The sequence below is a fragment of the Athene cunicularia genome (genome assembly GCF_003259725.1).
Source record: "Athene cunicularia isolate RWA chromosome 14 unlocalized genomic scaffold, athCun1 chr14_part1, whole genome shotgun sequence".
In the NCBI taxonomy this organism is placed as follows: Eukaryota; Metazoa; Chordata; class Aves; order Strigiformes; family Strigidae; genus Athene; species Athene cunicularia.
Genome location: NW_020799118.1, coordinates 6,842,109 through 6,853,236, shown reverse-complemented (window position 1 = coordinate 6,853,236; position 11,128 = coordinate 6,842,109).

The window sequence follows — 11,128 nt, the reverse complement described above, 5'->3', positions numbered from 1 at the left end:
GCCACTATGCCCCGAGCCCATGCTGAGAGCTGCACAGACAGCATAGCTCATTAGAAACTGCACAGCAGATAATGATATATTTTCTCAAAGGACAAAATTTAGCCCTTTGTGACCCTTTGACTGGTTACAGTGCTGGACTTTACACCTGGAAAGTTTGAGGTAGGTTAAAACACATGAAGTATATCTGCATTATGGGTTTCTCACAGGAGATATCTGGTTTCTTGCCTGCAATACAGTAGGACAGGCCAAGTGGCACGAGCCTCCATCCTCTCTCCCTTCCCGCCAGCAGGCACAGTGCCATTGCACAGTGAGGCAGCGGAGATGCCAGAGCAAGAGTGTTACCTGTAGGGGAAAGCGAGCCTGCTGTAGGGGTGAAGCCCTCCTTGTATGCCGAGAAGAGTCTGTGTTTGGATTTGGGCTGATTGCCTACTGCCTGCCGGACAAGTCTGAACTTCATTTTCACTGACAAAAACCTTTGTCAATCCCACGTGCCAGCTTTGGGGATTTCAGAGCTGTGGATCCTACCTGGAGGGCTGAGCTCCTGCAGCAGGAGCATACGTTTCACTGGGCATTCCTGTGTATGTCCTCTCCGCTGTGCACGTGTGGTATCGTTAAACAAGCACTAGTACTCCTCACCCCTCCTCCTGCTGCAGTGGCAGAACTGGCTGTGCCATGTGTCCTGCAGCTCGGTGAGGACATTTCTGTTAAAAGTGTAATGAAAGAAACAGTTTTCCAGAGAGTCCCTCTCATTAACTGCGATGCTCCATGGCCCCATTCCCCCCAGTGCGTGCGGAAGTGTTACCGTATGGTTGCCGATGGCCATCGGACGCAGGGGCTGCAGCAGCAGGATTCCCGCTTCACTCGCTCAAAGTCGGCAGCAGCTGGGGATTACTGGGCAGGCCTAACCACGATGAACCTGGTGACCCTTCTTCTGCTTCATTCCTGCCACCTGGGGTGACACAGGCTCCATGGCTACAAACACATTCCTCTCTGCATTCATTTACTGCCTTCCTTCCCAGTATTATCATTTTATGTAATTGGCCATGTCAAAAGGTCCCTTATATAACCACAGCCACCCCAGGCACATGTGTTGAAACACATGCATGCCTCTCCTCTCTGTCAACTGCAATCTTTTGCACATGGATGGATTCAACCCTTCTCCAGGAAACGCTAAAAATAAAAAAAACCCCACACTTGCAAGCATCAGAGATTCGCTAAGCTTGGAATAACAGATTTTCATGTCTCTCACAGACAGTATCTGTATACCACAACATAAAAAGACCTGGAAACAACATATGCCGGTGGGAAAACAATAACTTGCTTTACTCATGGTCATCTCTGCATTCAGGCAGAGCAAGTTCTCTTAATGAAAAAGTATTTTTTTTAATCTTCACAAGTGCACAGATCTGTGTACAAGCCATCCATACAGCCCAAGGACCTGTACAGAGGCTAAAAATACTTTGGACAAAGCAATTTTAATCATCTAAGTGATTCCATTGATTTTCCTGGGCTACTTGCATACCTAAATGAATATTAATATTTGCATGACTCCTGCCCAAAGTTTACCAGCTAAAAGCATTGGCACAATAACTTCCCCTGAGATCAGCTTTATCATTGGCACAGGGAACCACATGGACTTGCTCACCACTCTGCTCACACAGATCCTTTGCAAGGGCAAGAGTATCACTCACGGTCAAAACAGACTGGAGCTTGTACAAGTCAAGGAGCACTTTGGCACTGACTTCAGGGAAAGCAAGATCAGGGCCTAGATAACTAAGGTTGTGTTTTGTTTGTAAAGTGAAGAGACGCTTATTCCACCTGATTAGTCACTGCAACCTTACTTCACTCTGACAGCAAGACTTTGCAGTTTCTTTTCATCTCCTTACTCTGCTACCCCTTCCCATGCATCCTAGGCAGGTGTCTCTTTTCACCCCTACCATCAGTAACTGCAAGGCTACTATCTCCAGGTACACGCTAAAAGAAACCAAGACCTGATCACCTCTGTTAAGCTGTTTTTGGTGTCATACATGTTCCTGAATGCTGAAGGACACCAGTTGTTTCCTCCTTTTTATAGTCAGCATTTTATTTTACAAGGCTCATTACAACAGCCCTTCAATGTCCACGTAGACCACTAAAGTGTTGTCTGGCCAGAAAATCTTCCTAATTTATGAGATGATGTCAAAGTTTTGGAGTTGTGAGGAGGTGCTGACATCAGTCCGGCTAATGATAGTCTTTTTGGAGGAAATTTTACTTTTCTCTTGGGCTATGATCACAGATTGTGTTAGGGTTCTTGATGGTAACGGTGGAGTCACCAGATAGAGGCCAATCATTTACTAATCATTTACTTATAGGAATTACTTTTCCAGCCCAGCAACTTAGCTGGCACAGAAATGACAGTGGCTTTCTCCTGCCTGGATTTCAGTAGCGCCGGGCTTTGGCCCATCTTGGACATCAGCTCAGTGTCATCCCTTGAGGCATGACTCCTGCTCAGCCAGCAGTGACACTCCAGTGCCCAGTTCACACCGCCCAGGCCAGTGGAGACACCCAGCACTTAGACCAGCAGAAATGCCTGGAGAGTGGGGAATATGGAGACAGGAGATGTACTGCTCTGTACAGAGATGTTTGCTGGTTTTACTTTTTAAACTGTAAGGATGTGATTTGAGTAGAGCTAAGTCAAAACATTTGATTTAGATTGTCCATCCTAGAAAAGTTGCACAAAACTGTTGTGCTCCTGGTGGAAAAATTCAGCTAAACGTGTTCAACACCCTAGCTCAGACACACAGACACCCGGGTTGGCACCTGTGGCTGATCCCTGGCTCCTGACCTTGCAGACACAACTATCATCCACTTCTTTGGGGTAATAAATGGTCAAGAGGAGAAATGCCTAACCCCAGCCCTGGCTCTGAGAGAAACTACACCAGTCAGTATTTTGACAGAAAGTTTTCAGCCAGCTCTAATGAAAAATCAGAAATTCCCACAAGCCGCACTTGGCTGTCATCTCCCCACCCCCTCATGGCTTTTTTTCTCAGGAGAGCTCACTGTCTCACAAGCATTAATTAATTAAGCTTCTCACACACTTCAGATGCTTGCTGTGAGGTAAGTAAGAGATTTCTGGATCACCGCACTCAGGGCTGAAGCGCAGCCAGCCGTCCAGAGAGGATGCGGTGGCTGCACACCAGCTGCAGATCTGCTCCCGGCAGGAGGCGGCCCTCGGGTACCGTCTGCTCCGGCTGCAGCAACCCGAAACACCTCGCTGAAACCATGGCAGTCACACTAGCAGAAATGATGGGAAAATTAGGGTCTGCACCCAGCTGTATGTGCTGGGGAATTTGGAGACAGGCGATACAATCACTAGAGTCTGCACAAGGCAGTACCTTCCTCCTGTTGAGAAAAGTGTACAGGCTTTTTCTGAACGAGCTGAGATTCCCAGCACGGATTTTATCCAGACATCTCAGACATCTCTGCAACATGGTGGTCTGAGGTGAGAAATTTGCTGGAAGCTTTAGAAGCTCACAGCTCAGGCCTAGCAGTAAGTTTGTCTGCTAGTATAATTCTGAGTTACTTTGCTTAAAATGTAAACTCTTTGGAGAGAGTTCCTCATTCTGAAGGACTGGTAGGCTAAGCACTTTTCTTCTACTGTTAACACTGAGAGAAGATACTGCATATAATTTTCTTCTACATTTTTCCAAAGACATAATTTGCTCACATTAAGTCCCAGTTAAAGCAAAGCAAACATTGGGCAGGGCTCGGGAAGTGCAACACAGCGCACACAAAGCAAAACTCAACACAAACTAAAGGCCACTTCTTGCAGAAAGTCTCCTGGCTTGCCACAGGTCCTCCACACCTCCGCTCCCAAATGCACAGGACTGCCACAGGAATAAATGCATGAAGACGGCATGTGCGAAATGCAGTGGGAGGCAGGACTATGCAAGTACGGCAAAGGCCATATTTACAGCAAAAAATGCACAGAAGTGCTCATATGAGAGAAAGGTGGGCTCTTTTAGTTTCTAATAGCATATCAGTGAGTTGATGCCCCACTTCTTCCCGAGGCGCAATGTCCTTGCCTACCAGACACAAGCTTACCTCTGAGCCACCCGTCCACATTCCCAGATGTCAGTCAGGAATCGGGATCGGACAGTTGTTGTCCAACACAGTGTCCATTACACTCTGCAGAATCTCTTGTGCAGTCATGGAGAAAGGGAAGTACATGAGACATTAATATAAATACACTCCTAATGCCAGGGTGACACTGGGTTGTTTGTTACAGACAGCAGGTGTAACTTAACCACAACCAGGGAACAGTCTGGGTGGGTGACAGCCTGCGGATTTCGGTCCAGGGGCTTAGCTCTTCAGCACACACACACCACGTGCTCTTCCTGCTCATGGCAGTATTACCAGGTAATCTCTAAACAAATAACTTAGTAAGAAAACAGCATGGTTTGGGGAAGGCCCAAAGTATCAAATTTGTCCAAAATTTAAGAAATTGTGACCATGAAAAAAAAATATTTTAATATTTTGCTTTCATGGGCTCAGAAAAAAAATTTCTCCCTCAAATTTCAATATCCTGCTTTTGAATTGCAGAAAATTTAATTTCTTAGGCATTTAAAAAGTCTAAAAAGGAACCGAGTTTTTGGTTTAGGTCAAAATGTTTAATCACAGCAATTTTCTGTGTGTGTTTCATGAAAAAATCTCTTCAGGTTGAACAAACAATAACATTTTAACAAACTATCTTTTGTGGTCAGCCACCAGCCTCCCCATTTACCCCACACATCCCACCTGCTTACTCAATCCTGCTCTTAAATTTTTCTGTGGGATCTTTAAATCTGCACTTGGGTGTTTTAACATCTTTATTTCCCACCTTCCTTTCCTTTCTCGTGTAACTGATATCATTAGATCAAAGCGTTGCGATGCTTTGTGGAGCTGTTGTGAAATCAAAAGCTGGCTGGTTTAGAAGTCTTCCTCAGCAAGCTTTGTCAGCTTTCCCAGTTCTGGGAAAGTAAAGCTAGGTCAAGTCAACAGCACAGCTTGTTACAGCACAAAGCATCCATCTCCAAGGATAAACAAGTTATTTGCATGCTTTTTTGCTCTTACAGCATCATGCTCTCCAGCCAAATGTAACACTGTAAATAGAAAAACAAAGCAACACTTCATGCTGCTGGCTAAAGACCTTTATCTTCTGAGGTTACAATGACAAACAACAGGCGAAAGAAAATACCCTCCCAAACCTAAACAAAATAATGGCTAAACCCAGATGTTGGGTTTTTTCCACACGGGCATACAAATCCACCTGCCAGTTTAGAAAAGTATAAATATTATGCCTGTACATAACTGCGTGCAGCACCTGGAGCTGTATTTGTAGGACAGGAGTGGGACCCTTCAGTTTACTTTCAGAGTCTGAAAATACTTGAAGTGCCATGACGCCCAAGGGGCTTGCTAACCAAACACAATGCTACTTGTATATATATTTGCAAAACCAAGGTATCTTAAATGCACTTAGAGATTCTGATTCGCTGGACTGCGGCAGCCTGACCCCTGCCCTGCTGCCCAGCTCCCGGTCCTGCCTGCCAGGTGAAAGCAGTCTGAGTTTGGGGCACACAGGCCAACAAATGCCTCCCTTCCAGGGGTGCTACGGGGACAGTCTGTGTACACACATCCGATTTAAACCAGAGACTTTCTGCATGTACAACAGCTATTTGGATATCATTCTTTAAGGCCAAGAAGTTAATGCAATTCAATCACCAATGTTTCTAAAACTAAGTTTATCATTTTCTTCCTGGTCGGTCCCTTCATCTTCTATCCTAAAGATGGAAAGGGCCTTTTATTCCTCCCTATTGCAATATAAAACCCAAGGGAGACTGGAAACCAGAAGGAGCCTGGAGGAATGTGGCCTTTAATGGTCAGGACTCTCAGAAACATCAAATATTCTCCAAAGCCCCTTTGAGTATCAGCTGGATTTTCAGCCTGAGCCTGAATCTCTACAAAATAAAACTCCTCTGTACCGTGCAGGGGGAACAGCTGGCCAAAAGAAGGGGGAGGAAAAGAAAAAGGGCACATTTTCACAGCTGTATTTGATAGGTGGCTTTGCTAATAACAGTTTAATGGCCTCACCAGTCTGGCTGTGTCTTATGGTACTGAATGATTCTTCAGAAGCTGATATCTCCTTGCAGGCTTCAGACTCTTCACTTTACTGACTGGCTGCAGCAGAGGACAACCTGCCCTACCATAACTCCAGGGGAGGCTGAGGAAGAACCAAAAGGTCCTGCCCAGGAGGCAGGGGGGAGAACTCTTGGGTCACCTCTTGTCAGGGGGCAGTGGCTTCTGTAAAGACATCCTGCCAAATGAGCATCTTTGGTCTTTCACTGCCCCTGAGGGTGTGACAGCAGCAGCATCTTGCATCAAAAAAAAGGGGGTGGAAGGTTCCAGAGCTTTGAATTAGGTACGCCTAAACCTCTCTCCCTCATTGTGTGCTCCCTGAAGAAGAACAAAAAGCATCTGACCTCGAACAGCAAGGCTTTACCTGAAAAAAAAAACCACCAAACCCTTAACTTTCTAAACAAATTCAAAGTCAAACTATCAGTGACTGAACATGCAGCTCTCTGTCTACCCTATTTCAAGGCTTGGCTGCAAGTCAGTGACTTTTTGAGCTGCAGCCAGCTGTGCCTGTCCAAGTGGATCCCTGGGGAGCCCTGAGCCTGGCTGCCTTCTGCCCACTCCTCTGCAGTTTCTTGATCTCTGTGCCTGAGCTATTCCTGCTCCTGGGCTGTGCTCACTGTCTTCAGTCCCCTGCCCAGGTCTCAGATCTTCCCTCAGAATGTGCTCAGTAGCACCCCAGAGAAAGGGCTGCCTGTTTCTGCTTCTGGAGGTAATACCTGATCCAGTCACTGCCTTATGGAACACAAATGTAACTGGGGTAAAAAAGCAGGAAAAAAGATACGGTTTGTGACAAAGGGCATGAAATGTCCTCCTTTGAATCTCACGACTTCTCCTGCACTACACTGCAGTCCAGTCCCACTCATGGTGAGAGATGGAGGTGACTTCTAACGACAGGGTGGACACTGCTGCACATTCCTCGGCATGGCTGATTTTGCCCAGCAGGCAGCACCTTCTTCCAACCTGCACAGCTCTGCTTGTGTGGTTCCCCCTTCTTCTCCCCAGCTCAAGCCAACGCTCCTAAGGACATCTGCAAAGGAACCATCCTACATCCTGCAGAGGTGCTGCCATAACACCAGAGCTTCTCTCTCTTTCCTCAGCAACCTCAGTCAAAAATACTTTGCTCTGGCCAAGTCCCAACAACAATGTCAGCCCCAAGTGGTGAGCAAATGTTCATCATCACAACGCTGAAATACAAAACCCCGGGGAGAGTCCTGTTAACTCTAGGACCATTTTTTAAGGGAAGGCACAATAGCAGGATCTGCTCTTCTCATTGTGATGGACCTGTCACCAGAAATATCACTCAGTCCAGACAAGCTTCAGGTGATGAAAACTCTAATGCAGCAAAAGGAGTTTCTGTTTGACCTTAAATTCTCCCTTTTGCTGAGATACATCACTGCATTTTTGAGCGGTCTCTGTTTGCTGGATCCATTTGAGACACATAATTTTTTGCCCAAACTCCATTTCCTTCCTTCCAAAGCAGTAAGATCTGCTTATGACTCAGCCTTCAATAAAACACACAGCAAGGACCATTAAAATGAATGCGCAGTGCAGGGATAAAATTCATAGGCTACATTTTTTAGGCTAGAATCTTCATTGCCCTTGATTTACCCTCAGAAGCAACATTAACTCATGTTATGTCTTGGTGCAAAGTAAATCTACCAGCAAAAGAGCAGTTTTAAAGGGAATCTTTCTCCAGTGGTGAGAGAACATCTGCATGTGATAAAGTGATAGACAGGACTGAGGAGGCTGCATGATGGCCCTGGAGAGCCCGTGATCCCAAGCTTCCACGGTACTTAGAGACACAACACTCCTCAACCATCTTCTGCCTGAATAAAGATCCCACCAGCTCCAAGGAAATTACTTACTGACAAGTGAGGGCAGATAGCAGAGAAAGAAGCCAGAGGGATTTTTTTTCTAGTGTTGCAATCACAAATTTGAAAACAGAGCATTTCAGGCAAAGGCTGGTATTCTCAATGAAGTTGGAAAGGCTGTGGTTTTTCCCCGTTGATGTTTGTGAGTGCTGGCCCCAAGGTCTACCTGGCTGTGAGCCAGAGGTTTCCAAGTCCTCCTGACACCAAATGGCCTTGAAGCATTTTCACTCTTTTCCAACAGTGCACAAGAAGTGAGTAGTGAGGTAGCCTATAGAGGAGGTAAATAGCATTATCCTTCCTGTACAGCGGGGGGAACTGAGACTCAGCACCCTACATTAATCCACCAGACCCAGGCCTTTCATGAAATGCATTTGAAATCTGATCCTAAATTCTTTGAAATTACCCTTTTCACTGAATTCTGTGGAATTTCACACAAATTCTTATCTCCCTGATTTTTATTTTTTTTTTTAACCTGCCATTTGCTTTCATAAGAGACATCCAGGCACCCAGTCTTCTGCGACAATTCAAGTTTCTAAGTGTCCAAGCAAAGGAATGAAGGGAAATAATGTACTCATTTCACACAAAAAAAATCTACTAAGAAATAAAAATATGGCCACTTTGCACAAATTCAGTGCTAGGGATTGACTCCAGACATGGTCAAAAAGTATTGCTACATGAAATCTATTTTTTTACAGATGTGAACTAAGAGGCATATGAAAAACATCCATAAAAAAAAAAAATCTCCTCTTTAAAGTTTCAGTACAGCATACCACAATGAGCTTGAGGGTTACTTCAGATGTGCTTTTAGGCAGCAATATCCTCATGTAACACCAAGTGAGCTGAGGATGCTTGTCAGGAAACAGCCTCTATAGCACTAGCTTTCCTTTCCTATCAGCAGTCCTGCAGAATGCCAGTAATACTGCTCAATTACATATAAGAAAAAAATACAGATTTTTAGGAAGAGCTATACAGAGTGATGTTCCATTGGAATAACCAGTAAAGATGCGGTTTTGCAGTTCGGCACCTGTTGTCCAGCTCAGCAACTCATTTCTGTGTCTTAAAAAGAAAAAAATCCCAGCTGAAGAGTGCATTTCAGGCAGTACATTAACCTGCTCTCAGGTCTGGGGAGGAACAGGGTGGGCACTCCTTAAAATGGGGAGAATAAAACACCTGCAGTTCCATATTCTAGCTGCAAATTCAGACTCTCTTGTTTACCCAGTTGAGGTTCTGGCCCAAAGTCTGGCAGAAAATGAGCTAGCCATGACAACAGATGTGAGAGCAGGACAAGGACAGGGCTAAAAGAGCTTTTGAGAGCAATTCTTCCCCTTTCCTGTAAGAGCTATAGCGTAGATCTTCAATAAAGCTCCTTTGATTCCTGTCGAGCTCTGCTGGTCAATACTAAGATGTGCCCCTTTCTTAAGGTTGATTTGTATCCATGACCTAACATGATGAAAATCCACCAGAGACAGAATAGCTGGTCCTTTTTTTTTTTTTTTTTTTTTTTTTTTTTTTTTTTCCTCTTGAGCATTGGTTATGGTTTATTTTGCTCCCATTACATTTACTGGCACTAACATTTTACACCATCTCCATGCTGCGACGAGATCCTGGTTTCCTTTGCATTAAAACTCCATGAATCTGGGCATTTTATAAATGAAGAAGCTTTCTAGATTCCTGATCTAGCTCCATTTACAGAATTACCACCCTGTTTACAGTGAGATAAAACAGGAACATCTCAATGGTGTAATTTCTAAAGACAAAGCTCAATATTTAATACATCATACTCTGACTGTTCCCGAGATCCTGGTGAGCTGCTCCATGGCCAGTAGGTGACAGTCTCAGCAACAGAAAAACCTGGGCAGCTCACAAAGAGGGGGTTTGTTCAATATTCTCCCAGGATTAAAATGTTATTTTTTTGAAGACACATAGTCCACAACAGTGGTCAATATTTTTCACCAAACATGCCAATAACAAGGAAGGCCAGCAAAGTTCCTGAGTGTGGTTTCCTACCTCCCCAGAGGAGATATCACAGAGAAGGGAATTGATGATACTGTGCTCAAGAGGTATCTGCATGATTCTCAGCAGCATTCGGCAAAAGCCTTTACATCTCCGTGTAGGTGTGAAAGTAGCAGATATAAATAAAAGCACTTATAAGTCAAGCCCATTTGAAACATAAGTACATTCAAGTGTGGCACAGTTACTGGCTGAGACATTTCCAGGAGGGAACAGGATGTAGAAAATCTCTATATGCATTTTAGGTGACTGCAACATTTTCCTTGCAGCAGCCCTAGACAGGGCTGTGTACACAGCTTGGAGCACAATTGCCTCCTGTGAACGCAGGCGTGTGCTTACAGCACGACTGCTTGTGATGACCAAGAAAAAAAGCAAAAGCTAAGAAAACATTTCCTTTGTTCATTTAGACACACACATGTTACTTACTGGAATGGCTGCATCTGGTTTAAAATCTAAAGGAATATAAGAACTGCTTGAGTGGATCAGTCAGAACTGGGATGCATGATTTAAGGAAAAAATGAGAACCCATGGTGGGTAGAGGGAGGTACTCTGCTCCACAATCTTTTCATGTTAGCCCCTACTGTAGAGCTGTCACCCTAAGAAACCCCACTGCACCCACCATCATCCACAGCTCTACTTACTAGAAAGAAGCTCTAGGTTCTCATGCAGAAGTTAGTTAGCAGTTTTGGCCAGGGTCACTAGCTGCCCAGCACAGGCAGTTTTAAGAAAATGTTCTCATACTGGGATCAGAAATCACAAACCCTTTGTCTGATCAAATTTATTTTAACACAACTGAGACTTTGCCTGAGCAAAAGTCAAGTATAAACTTTTTATATCTAAATAGTTTGGTCAGTTTGACAAGTATCTAGCTAGCTAGAGCCTCAAGAGAGTGTATAGCAATAGTTCAACAAACCAGATATATGCTGATTTATAAATGTGTATCTCTGGCAGTTTTCCTTGGGAAATAAGAATCTGAAGGTGTGTAAATTCCCAGTCATATGTATTTTAATCACCTGTGCCTGGTGTCATAGACCATCTTGATCCAAATTGTGTTTTAATTGGGTTCTACCAGCTGCATTAGATCTTAAAACTTG